We start from the raw sequence: 12,156 nt of genomic DNA, 5'->3' as shown, positions 1-12,156 counted from the left end.
ATCATACAACTCCCAGAAACAGTACAGGGAAGTTAACTTTGTTTTCTTACGCAAATAGATTGTAGTTTTTTGAAGATTTTTTTATTTAAAAGGCAGAGTTACAGAGAGGGAGAGATGGAGAGACCATTCATCTGCTGGTTCACCCCCAAGACGGCTGCAATAGGGCTGGGCCGGGCTGAAGCCAGGAGCCAAGAGCTTCATCTAGGTTTCCCATGTGGGTGCAGTGGCCCCAGCAAGTCTCACTGCCCATATGGGATGGCGGCATCGCAGGCGGCGGCTTAAGCCGCTGCATCACAATTCTGGCCCCTACAGAACGTCTGAACGGGGTGATTTTGGATTACCAGTAGGGTGTGTAATTTTTAGCCTTAGAAATGTTTTGCTTTAGCATTTTGAGGTCATCGATCTCCCTCCTCCCCTCTTCATTTTGCTCAGCACTTGGCAGTAAACTGCTCAGTTTGGAGACTCAGGTCTTTCTAGTGCAGGGCGGTTTTGCTGTGAAGTGTAGGACTATTTTTTCCCCCAGCCCCTTTATTTCTCCCATCCTTCCTTTTACTTGTCTCTTGCTGGGATGTTTGTAAGCCACGTGTTGATCCCTTGGTGTGTTCCTCCAGGTCTCTTATTTTTTTCTTCTATCTTTTACAATTTCTTCAGTGTGTAATTTTGGTAATAATAATTTCAGTTCCCAAGAGCTCTAAGAGCTCTTTCTTGTTCTCTAATTGTTCCTTTTCCATAGCATACTCTTTTTTTTTTTTCCTACCGCACCTTGTCTTCAAATCTTTCGGAAACTAATTAGAACGTGTTAAAGTTATCTTCTCCCTAAATTATTTCATCCAGGCAGTTGTTCTGATGATTGATTTTCATCTTTCTCTTTCATGTTGGCTTTGCTTAAATGCCTGGTGATCTTAGGTTATGCATCCATATTTGAGAATGAAAGACAACACTGATTATTACAGGCAGCTAGACGTATCTGCCAGTCGAAAGAAGCACGTGTGCTCAGTCCATCATTTTGAACTAGAAATCGAAAGTGTCATTGTAATTTAACATCTTAACAGCCTCATTTGCAGATCTGCCTAAAAATGAGTGTGCTGATAAGGAGAAATTGCTCAACTATTTTATAATTGAGCGATAATGTCATGTTAAAAAATTAAGATCACTTTCATCACCAGGTGAGTCATTGGAAATGATCTGATCTTGAGATAATTGAAGAGTATAAAATTTTGTATCAAGAGAAAATATAATTTGCAATTCATTATGCCTGTGTTTGCACGACTGTAGCCTATGGGATTCCCCTAAACAATATTTAAAATTACACTGTTATCCTAGAAGGGAGGAGAAGAAAATAGGGAAAAATCCTAAGCATTTGTCCTTATTGAATAAACTGGTTGTGGTGAGAAACAGAAAATTTTATTTATACCCACCAACTGCTTTCATAAAAAGACAAAATTGTCTGGTTTCTTGAGACCAAGATTTTCTTTTATTTCAAACAAACTGGTAAAGAGCTGGTGAAGATGAACCGTTCTTATGGCTTTATTCAGGCAACTTCTTGGCATAATTTTTTTGTAAACTGATGAGAACCAGGACAAACCATCCGCCAAGGAGCAGCATGGCCATTAGCAACCTGCAGTCCTCATGGAAGTGACCCTGTCCTCTACAGTCAAGCTTCTGCAAAGAGGCTTTTAAAAATAATCATGTGATGATCAATAATCACAGGCCAGTGTGTCACAGGTGAGGTTTTGTCAAGTTGGTTCGAGCATTGAGAGTGACAAGACAGCTTCTTTTGAAATCATTCTTTTCAGAAGTATACAAATCAAAGTACTTTCAAATATATTAGATTTTTGCAACTAGAAAAATAGAGGTCTTATGGCTTTTTGATGCTAGAAATGGATTTTTCTAAAAGTTTAAAGACAGTTTCCTGAAATGTTCATGAACATGAGAGTCAGTGCCATCTGCTAATGGATTCCTGTACTGTTTTAAAACTGCCGAAATTTAATCAGTTTGCTCAGATTTTGCCTCTATATTTCCCTGATCTGTGGTATTGTGCTTTGGAATAGCTTATATTGTAAATATTTATGAAAGTGGAGTAGTTCTTGCAAGGAAGCATCTTCCTTCTGTCAGTTTAAACCGATCCTTTGGGAGAATAAAATGAGATGAAATAAAAGTAGGTGGGAATAAGGGAATTCGATATAGAGACATTAACTATTTGTAGAAATATATTTTAAACAGTATAAAAAATCTCAGAGACAGCCTCACATCTAATAGAATTCTCATATATTTTGGTATGTAACCCTAAGTACTGTATTAAAATAATAATAGTTTGTTAGCATGATTTTGTAGCTGTAAAAGCCATTTTCAGTAATACTAGCTAAATCACTTGCTCTATTACACTTCCATTTATGAACTCCAAGGGCAAATCATTATTGCACAAGTAATACTTTCCAAACCATTTTCTTCCAAGGCCACCTTAAAGTGAATGAGAATAGTCAATAATTTTATCGTCATATATGTTAAAGCACATTAGCAATTTATAATGTAAAGAGCTATATCAAATGCAATTTCATCAAAATGACACACAGATCAAATTAACCAAATTAACCAACCATGAATGTTAGAACCAAGCATTAATCCAATTTATTTAAATTACACTATCGGCTAACAGATCATTCCCCTTTTTAAACAGTATTTCAAGTCGTAGCGTGGAGCTGAAGCTCAGCTGCCAGCGCGTTCTCTGTAATTCAGGGCCAGGGAGCGCGTGGCTGTCTCAGGTGTCCTAGCGGTACTGGGAGAGCTGGTGGGGATGGGTGTGGGGTGGACTCGGGGTATCTGCTGCCACTGCGGGACTCGGTACCTCTGTGACACATTGTGCTGTCTTTGAGGTGGTTTTTTTTTTTTTTTTTCCTCCAAGTTTATTTATTTGAAAGGCAGAGAAGAGAGAGGTAGGGAGGGAGAGAGAGAGAGAGACAGACAGACCGGGGTGTGTGTGTTTGGGGGGAGGAAAAGACAGGGGAAACATCTTTAAAATTGCCTGCAACAGCTGGAACTGGGCCATTCTGACCTCCTATGTGGGTGGCAAGTACTTGAGCCATCACCCGTCGCCTCCCAGGGTGTGCATAAGCAGGAGGCTGGATGGGAAGCAGAGGAGGGACGAAGCTTAACTCATTGCACCACAGCTGCCCCAGCTGTGGTTTGTTTAAAGAGGGAAAAGCAGACATAGCAGGTATAAAGTTTGTTCATGTTTGCCTTATAGCACTTTCTACTAGAAGTATGTTGGCCTCCTATGGTCAGAGCTCAATGAAAATTGAGTAACAATACTTTCAGTTTTCTCTGAATCTCAGCTAGCAATGCATGCCGGAACCAAGGCAGCTGGAGCACAGCCCTGTTTGCCTCCTCAATCTAGCTGTCCGTGGAGGACAAAACAAAAACAAAACCCTCACGGGGTCTGGCCTTCCACTCCTGAGGACTGACAGACGGAACAGTGGGAAAACTGTCCTTCATCCCAGAGTCTCGGCTTCCAGTTAGCAGCACAGCTAGTTGTTGTAAGCAGAGACCTGGCTCTGTGCGAGCCAGGATGAGCTCCTCAGGTGGGAGTGGGGGTTGGGGTGAGTGTTCCAGGACAGACGGCAGGTGGGCTGCGGCCTGTGGTGCCACCCGACCCAGGGCTTCTAGAGACGTCCATGTTTTCTAGGCAGACGGGGTCAGTTGTCTGCAGACTGAGTTTTCTAAGTAGAGGCAGCCACTCCGGAAGCCCCTTCTGTCCCTCCTTTCCCCTGTCTTCCCCCCCCCACCCCGCCCATTTTCCTTACTGTCAGTCCTCAGCCAGTGGCTGCCATGCTGTGGGGACCAGTAGCTGGGGGCTTCTACTCCAGTGTTCTTGACAGGAAGTGTGGCTCCCTGGTTATGCATGCGTGGTTCCTGTGGATGTACCTGCCCAATCCTCACGGTGGCAGAATGGAAGGGGTAGGGGACTGAGGGGCCCTATGGTTCTACCTGGGCACCTGTGGCCCTTGGGCAAACCAGCAGACCTATCAGAACGCCCTTTTGGCTTGAACAAAATTTACAAGAGCTCCAGGCTACAGAACAGATGGAGGGGAATGGTGCTGGTTGGAGTGGAGAGGGGCCTGGAGACCCGAGGGCTTGGTCCCTACCTTTCCTGCCCTGGGCTCTGGGGAGCTCCACCTGAGAACCACCCACCCCCTGGTCTCCAAGGTCCTCCCCAGGCTGTAAGGACACTGCTGTTCCATGGAGATGCTCAACACGAGCCACCTTCCCACCGCCTCTGCCGCGCACCTTCACAGAGGTGCAACAACCAGGAAGAGGAGGTCACATCCAGAGCTCTTTCCTCTGCAGTCACCATGTCATCACCCACGATAATCACAGAAAAGAGAGCTGCACCTGAAAAGTCCGCTTTGTTTGTTTCTTAGGGCCGCCTTTTCTCTGCCCCGAGACAAGATCTCTGTGGGTGCCTGCACGAGGTTCAGATTCAGTTGAGTGTGGGGGAGGGGCGACACTTGGATCCATGATCACAACACTAAGTGATGGATGTGGAAGCCTGTGAATGCCCGTGACCTTGAAGTTTATGTTGTCTATCAGATGCGCCATTAGACTGCCTCTCTGTAGCCCACCAACACCATTTAATTGTAATGGTTTTAGTGAACAGTGAAGGCGGCTCAAAATGTAAATTATGTAACTATATAACTATATATATATACACACACACACACACACACATACCTTTTGTAGGGTCAGCCCAGTAAACAGAGGGCCTGGGTTCCAGGATGTTTGATTTTTATCTTATATTTTTGTCCTGTTGTAAGGGAAACACCCCATATTTAGGCATCTAAACTGTATCATTAGGACTGCCTCTCATATCCAGAGACAATCCCCAAATCTTTGGTCAGACCGTGTGTTGTAATTTGGGGTTAAAGAATACGGGCACCGTAGCCAACTCTTCGGAGTTCACAGAGTCAGTGGGAGTCGGTGCCCTGCTGGTGCGTGCTGCATATTTCCAGACCCATTTCTGTCAAGGCATGGGAATTCTGACTTGAATTACTCACTCCATCCTAAGTTCAAATTGGCAGTGCCAGTCAAATAAATCAGGCAAAGTATGATAGATGGTGCGACGGATAAATGAACAGCCAGGGCTTCAGAGAAACTACCAAATTTATCTTACTTAATATTTTGTGACAAGACCGTTCAAAGTACAGTGTTATGTGGCTCAATCTGATACTCTTTATCTGGCATTTGTGATAGGGAGGTAAAATAGTGATGCAAATAAGGAGTTCTTAAAATTTGTGGGCTGGTGCCATGGCTTAACAGGCTAATCCTCCACCTTGCAGCGCCGGCACACCGGGTTCTAGTCCTGGTTGGGTCTCCGGATTCTATCCCGGTTGCCCCTCTTCCAGGCCAGCTCTCTGCTGTGGCCCGGGAAGGCAGTGGAGGATGGACCAAGTCTTTGGGCCCTGCACCCGCATGGGAGACCAGGAGAAGCACCTGGCTCCTGGCTTTGGATCAGCGCGATGTGCCGGCCGCAGCGGCCATTGGAGGGTGAACCAATGGCAAAAAGGAAGACCTTTCTCTCTGTCTCTCTCTCTCACTATCCACTCTGCCTGTCAATAAATAAATAAATAAATAAAATTTGTGTCCACTCATATGAAAATGTGCACAGTCTCCAAAGCGTTGGGAGTGCAGTGGCTGCTTGTCTGTGCACAGGGCCACAGGCAGCCAGGTTTCCAGGGCGGAGGCCCTCTGGGCATGTTCTTAACTTCTCTCTAAGATGGGGATCATAATGGCACCTACTCCTGGGCTGTTGTCAAACTTAAATGACTTAACAACACATAAAGTGTTTGAGACAGTATCTGGCAGGTAGCAGACATTTAACTATTAAGATTCTTCCACAAAAGAAGCCATCAAGGAGAACTCGGCAGAACGCAGTCCGATACTTTGCCGAGCATACTTCTTTTTATCCCTCCATTTCAAGCTCAACTCTTCTAAGCCCACAGCGATGAAAGTTGTTTTTTTTTTTTTTGACAGGCAGAGTGGATAGTGAGAGAGAGGGAGAGAAAGGTCTTCCTATTTGCCGTTGGTTCACCCTCCAGTGGCCGCTGCGGCCGGCGCATGGTGCTGATCCGAAGCCAGGAGCCAGGTGCTTATCCTGGTCTCCCATGCGGGTGCAGGGCCCAAGCACTTGGGCCGTCCTCCACTGCCTTCCCGGGCCATAGCAGAGAGCTGGCCTGGAAGAGGGGCAACCGGGATAGAATCCAGCACCCCAACTGGGACTAGAACCTGGTGTGCCAGCGCCGCAAGGCGGACGATTAGCCTGTTAAGCCATGGAGCCGGCCACGATGAAAGTTTTGTGGATGAAAATGCGAGGCTTAGCACTCAGCAGCATCTTCCTCTTTCCCCTACGGATCTTAGGAGTGGGTGCAAAGAGGTGCTAATGGAACTTGACCCTTATGCAGACTTAGCACATGTAATCCACCGGGAACCCTCAGGACAGTGAACACTTTTGTTTCTCCTGAGGCTGAGCTCCTGGTCTAATTAAATATATTCTCCCAATTCCATCTGCCTGAGAATTCACAGTCACCACAGTGTTGGAATCACATATTCTCATTAAATCATAGTCTAAGAATGAAAGGGACTTGAGTAATCAGAAACATTTCATAACTACCCATTCCTAATGTTTAAAGGCTATTGAAATATGGCTTTTAAAAATGTTTAATTTGAAAGGGAGACAGAGAGGCATCTTCACCCGCTGGCTCACTCTCCAAATGCCTGCAACAGGACAGGCTGAAACCAGAAGCCTGGGGGCCCTAGGTGCAGTAGGTTAATCCTCCGCCTGTGGCGCCGGCATCCCTTATGGGCGCCAGTTCTAGTCCCAGCCGGCCCTCTTCCAATCCAGCTCTCTGCTATGGCCTGGAAAAGCAGTAGAAGATGGCCCAAGTGTTTGGGCCCCTGTACCTGTGTGGGAGACCCAGAAGTAGCTCCTCTCTCCTGGCTTTGGATCGGCCCAGCTCTGGCCATTGCAGCCAGCTGGGGAATGAACCATCTGAAGGAAGACCTCTCTGTCTCTCCCTCTCACTGTCTGTAATTCTAGCTCTCAAATAAATAAAATCTGAAAGAAAGAAGGAAAGAAAGTAAGAAGGAAATAAGGAAAGAAAGAAGGAAAGAAGCCAGGAGCCTGGAACTCTATCTGGGTCTTTCAAGTGGTTGGAAAGGACCCAAATACTTGGGCTGTGGCCTGCTGCCTCCTGGGTTCATTAGCAGGAAGCAGGATTAGAAGAGGAGCAGCCAGGACTTAAACCAGGCACTCTTATGTGGGATGCAGGTTTCCCAAGTAGCGGTTTACCCACTGCACCACAGTTTAAACATATGGTCATTGTAGCTAATGGATTATTACTTCTGAAACACATCTCTTCCTCCAGCCTAATTCCTAACATCGCACTGTGTACCCAAGAGAAAAACATTCCCCATCCTCAAGGCTTATAAATTTGTTCCTTTTAAAAATACCACCTTCCGGCATGATTATGAGAACTCGTTTCTTCTCTACTGGCTCATTTTTTCTTTCTTTTTTTTTGACAGGCAGCGTGGACAGTGAGAGAGAGAGAGACAGAGAGAAAGGTCTTCCTTTGCCGTTGGTTCACCCTCCAATGACCGGCACGCTGCAGCTGGCGCACCGCGCTGATCCGAAGCCAGGAGCCAGGTACTTCTTCCAGGTCTCCTATGTGGGTGCAGGGCCCAAGCACTTGGGCCATCCTCCACTGTACTCCCGGGCCACAGCAGAGAGCTGGCCTGGAAGAGGGGCAACTGGGACAGAATCTGGTGCCCCGACCGGGACTGGTGTGCCGGTGCCGCAGGTGGCGCCGGCCTCTTTCCTTTCTTCTGAATAGCTAATTGGAGATATTCACAGAATCACAGTGGTAGAAGAAGTTGTGCGTGGTGTTAGTTTATCCTTCAGCCGGATCCTGGGGGGTGGGGGGGCAGGCCAGGGGATTTACAAAATGATATTGGAGAAAGAGGAGGGGCTAGCTGGAGCCCAGATTCCACCTCACAGGTCCGGTCTGCCTGGTCCTTTTGTGCCTTCTGCACCTGAACCCTGCTTGGTTCTCTGCTAGTCCTGGCCTACTCCCCCTTTAAACATTGCTGTGGTATGTACTTGTGGCTCACATTATATATTCCCAACCACCTTTACATGATTAATTTATATTTTCTGCCCACTTTTTATGCATTTTTACTTATGGAAATTTAGAGTTTTGTTTTTACATCAATAGTACATACACTATGCATTGTTCTGCAATCTGCCTTTTTTTTTTTTTTTTTACAAATGAATAGTATGTTGGTATAAACAGATTTGCTTCATACTTTTCAACTGCTGCCTAATATTCCAAGAGATGGATGTTTTAAAGTTAAGCTAGCCATTCCTTATGGATGGCTGTTAGGTTGTTTTGAATTTCAGAAATACCAAATTCTGCCCAAGCACTTGTTACACAAGCTGAGCAAGCGTGTGCTTGTTTCTGTAGGAGACAGAGCAAGACATGGAACCCTGGGTTACAGAAGATGCACATTGTTCATTTAGTATTGCCAAGCCCCTTGCTCATTGACGCCATCAACTTTCACACCCAACAGCAGCAGACAGAAGCACCTGTTTGCCCACTGGCTTGCCAGGGTCACTTTTTACCTTGTTCTACCTGCAGGTAAGAGTTTATTTCCTTTGCCTGGAGATGTAAGACCTGTTTGCGGTTCTTCCCCCCATCCAGAGGTGTTTAAGAATCAGTGCTTGATAAATGTTCCTTGGATGACCTCCACCTTTATGTTCTTTGTGTGTGTTTGTGCAATATGCACTTTTAAAAAGCAGTAACCAAGACTCTGGCTGACTAACTTGGATGTTACTTCTTCAGAAGAAAAATCAATCAGAAGGTTGGCTGAGTTTCTGTGCAGGCTCCCCACATGCCTGCCCCTGAACAAGTTACATTAACTTTCGCTGAAAGTTGCCTAGGACAGCATTTGCCTCCCGCTTTGCTGGCAGGAGGCAGTGGAAACAGACTGACCGTCTCTGACAGAGCTAGCAGGGTGTCCCACCCACTGGGAGACTACAGACCAAAGGCCCTCACAAGCTTGGGAATGCGACCCAAGATGGACCCAGGAGGGGGCAGGGTCAGACCCTGGCTGGGGGGGTGTGGGGAGGCACTCTGGTCCAGACTTTGGAAATAGGGGAACCGTTAACAATGTCTCAAGCCAGGCAATGAAGGGTGCAGGTGAGCACAAGTGCTTCAAGGCAGGCGAAATGGGAGGAGGGGCGCAGTGGGCAGTTTCCTGTGTGGTCAGGACACAGGACAGGAAAGGGGCGTGATGGCGCTCAGGATGGATGTTGCCACAGGCCGGGGCCTACATTTAATTACGTGATAGTATCGGTTTAAGGTAGCTCTCAAAGTCGTGAGCTCCCTACCAACTCTCGGAGCCCTGAAGGTTTCCTTGGAAGTCTCCTGAGAACTTTCCGTTAAGGACGAACACGCCGAGAACCGCGTGTGCTGGGGCATCACAAAGGCAGCCGCACGCCTGCTCTGGGGTCTCCTTTTGTCTCACCCACTGAGCCGCTTCAGCAGCCGCACTGGACGGAGGACAGACGGAGTGACCCTCCAAGGTGCACGAGGCTGTTCTCCCGCGGGAGCCACACTGACAGCCCGGCGACGGGGGCCATGCCCACCGTGCCCCCGGCAGCGCTTGGGCACCCGCTCTGCTCTCCCAGCGCTTTTCTTCTGAGCCCAAACCCATGGCCACGAATCAGCCCTGGCAGAGGCCCACAGTGGCCCATTTCGCCCCAGGGACAATGGGTGGGCACGTGGGGCGCCCGTGCCCCCCTGGCCATTGTTGCAAGGAACAAAGAGGGCAGGAACTGAGAGCGCCCCCACGAGGAGAGGCGGAGAAAGACAGCCGCGGGCTCGACACAGGAGGCTGCGGGGCCGGGCCGGGGTGCGCCGGGATAGCGGGTCCGGAGCCCGGGAGGCAGGGCTGGTCCCCGGCGCCCGGCTAGTGCCCTCGCCCGCGCCGCAGCCACTTCACTTTTATTTCCTTTTCACCTTATAGTATTATGATTGTTTTTTCCCGCGCAAAGCGGAAAGCCGGGACTGCCCAGGCGAGCCACGGAGGGGCCGCCATTTCCCGGCGAAGGCGCAGCGCGCGTCTGCACCGGGCGCCCCGGAAAGGGAACCGGAGGGGAGTGCCCAGCCCCGCGCCCTCCTCCGCGCCGGCCCCTGGGGCGCACGCCCGCCCGCCTGCGGCGTCCGTGGCCGCGCAGCAACCCCCAGCCCTCGCCCCCGCCGCTGGGCGTCCCCGGCCTGACCTTCGCCGGCGCCGCCCGCTCCGCGGACCCCGGTGCCTTCCCTCCGCCCGGCGCCTCCGCGCCCGCTCCATTGTCAGCCTGGAGTAGCTGGCGCACGGCCCGGACACCCTTGGAGGCTCCCGGGCGGCCCTCCCCGGGCTCCCGCGGCCCCCGGTGCAGACCCTGTACCTCCTCCCAGGCTCTCTGGGCGGCTGGGCGCCTCCCTCCTCCCTCCTGTGCCCCAAACTCCGCATCCCCAGCAACCCGAAGCGCCTTCCAGATTCAGCCGCGCCCGGGGCCCACCGCTGGACCCCGCATCCCTGCTCCCGCCCGCCCTCATTGCCCGAGGCGCCCTGGGCCCCTGGCCGGCCGCAGGAATTGGACCGCTTCCTTGGCAACCCCCTTTATTTCCCGAGGAAGCAAGTTGGGCAGCTCGATTTATTCATCATCTTTTTTTTTTTTTTTTTTTTTGCAAGGGGTGGGTGGGCTGCCGGGGGTGCGCCTGCAGGGGCTGCGGCGAGGGGCAGCGGTGGCCCTCTCGGGCCCCCCGCACTACCCAGGCGGCGCGTTTTGTCTCCAGACCCCGGAGCCCCCGAAACAACAATGCCATCGCCATGGCGGGCTCACCTGGTGCTGCGCCGCCTGCTCCGCGCGCCCCTCCCCGGGCACAGGTTCGGCCCGCGCGGCGCCGGTGCCGGGCAGGACTCTTTGCCTTTCTTTGGGTTTTATCTGTGCGTGTCAATGGCGGCAACGGCAGTTCTCTGGGCCGCGGATAGTAGCGGGGGGAGGAGGAGGAGGGAGAAGGGATTGCTCCTTCTCCACATAACCACCTCTAGGAGGAGTCGCTCAGCCTCATCCCCCGCCAGCCCAGGCGCCGCGACGGGTCCGCGGCTCTCGGCGGGGCTGGATGAGCTATTGTCCTGTAGCAGCGTTCACCGCGACACCACGCAGCCCCCGCACCTGGCCACGGAGGCCCTGTGCTCGCCCGCCGGCGTGTCCTGCCAGCCAGACCCACCGCTGGGGGCGGGGGGAGGGCGGCGTGGGTGGCGGGCGTGGAAGAAGCCGCCTTCGAGGGGCTCCTGCCCTGGAAGAATTACAAATGCAGATGTGTGTGCGTCCTGCGATGGGAGTGCGGCCTGGGTCGTGGACGCGGAGGGTCTCTGTGCATGCCTGCCCCCTTCCTGTGGAGGAAGCCCTAAATAATTCAGAATCTGGAGTTGCCCGGCGTTTGGAGTAGCAGATGTTAGGTTTCAGTGGCTACGACTGAGGGCACGGGCGTAATGTTTAATTGGGTTTCTGTATAGTGTGTAAATGTGCTATTTCCCGGCGGGCAGGAAGATTCTGACGAGGCCATTGTCTTAAGAACTAGGTCTTCTTAGTTTCTAGAAAATATTCCTCCCGGGGCTGTGGTGGACAGCGTCGGGAGATTGATAGCTGCCGCTTTGCACCGCAGGCCGCTGCGCTCTCCTTTGTGTTGGGAGCGGTGGCTGCTGGTCGGGCTCCGTGGCTGGAGGAGGAATTGTCGGACTTGCCACGGGCCACCTGTGTTTCTTTGGTTTCTTCTCCAAGAGTGAAAGGGAGGCATCTGAAAACAGAATTCTCTAGCACTGGCCAAAATGGACATTTTTGAGAGCTCTTAACATTTGGTGATACTGTGTTTGTTGCTGTGCACTTGTAACTGTTCAGGCCATGGGGGACTTTGGGGGTGACTGAAAGCCGCTGATTGGTGGGAAGAGGCTGACACACACACCCCCCCCCCCACATACATCAGCTGTGACTGCTGATGTCTGCTTTATTTGTTTGAGAGGCAGAGATGGGGTGGGGGGAGAACTCACATCCACTGG

The 12,156-nt window shown here is 50.5% G+C and overlaps 1 protein-coding gene across 1 annotated transcript in view; it reads right to left on the bottom strand.

Moving 5' to 3' along the window:
* LOC133775629 (core histone macro-H2A.2) overlaps positions 1-11,169 on the bottom strand; it is a 41,197-nt gene extending 30,028 nt beyond the window's left edge. The window contains exon 1 of the mRNA XM_062214004.1: positions 10,940-11,169. The gene's annotated coding sequence lies outside the window, so the exon portion shown is untranslated. The remainder of the gene's footprint in view (positions 1-10,939) is intronic.
* Positions 11,170-12,156: the final 987 nt, after the last annotated feature.

This window comes from Lepus europaeus, chromosome 17 (genome assembly GCF_033115175.1).
Source record: "Lepus europaeus isolate LE1 chromosome 17, mLepTim1.pri, whole genome shotgun sequence".
Classification (NCBI taxonomy): domain Eukaryota; kingdom Metazoa; phylum Chordata; class Mammalia; order Lagomorpha; family Leporidae; genus Lepus; species Lepus europaeus.
This window is presented reverse-complemented; position numbering and strand designations above follow the sequence as displayed.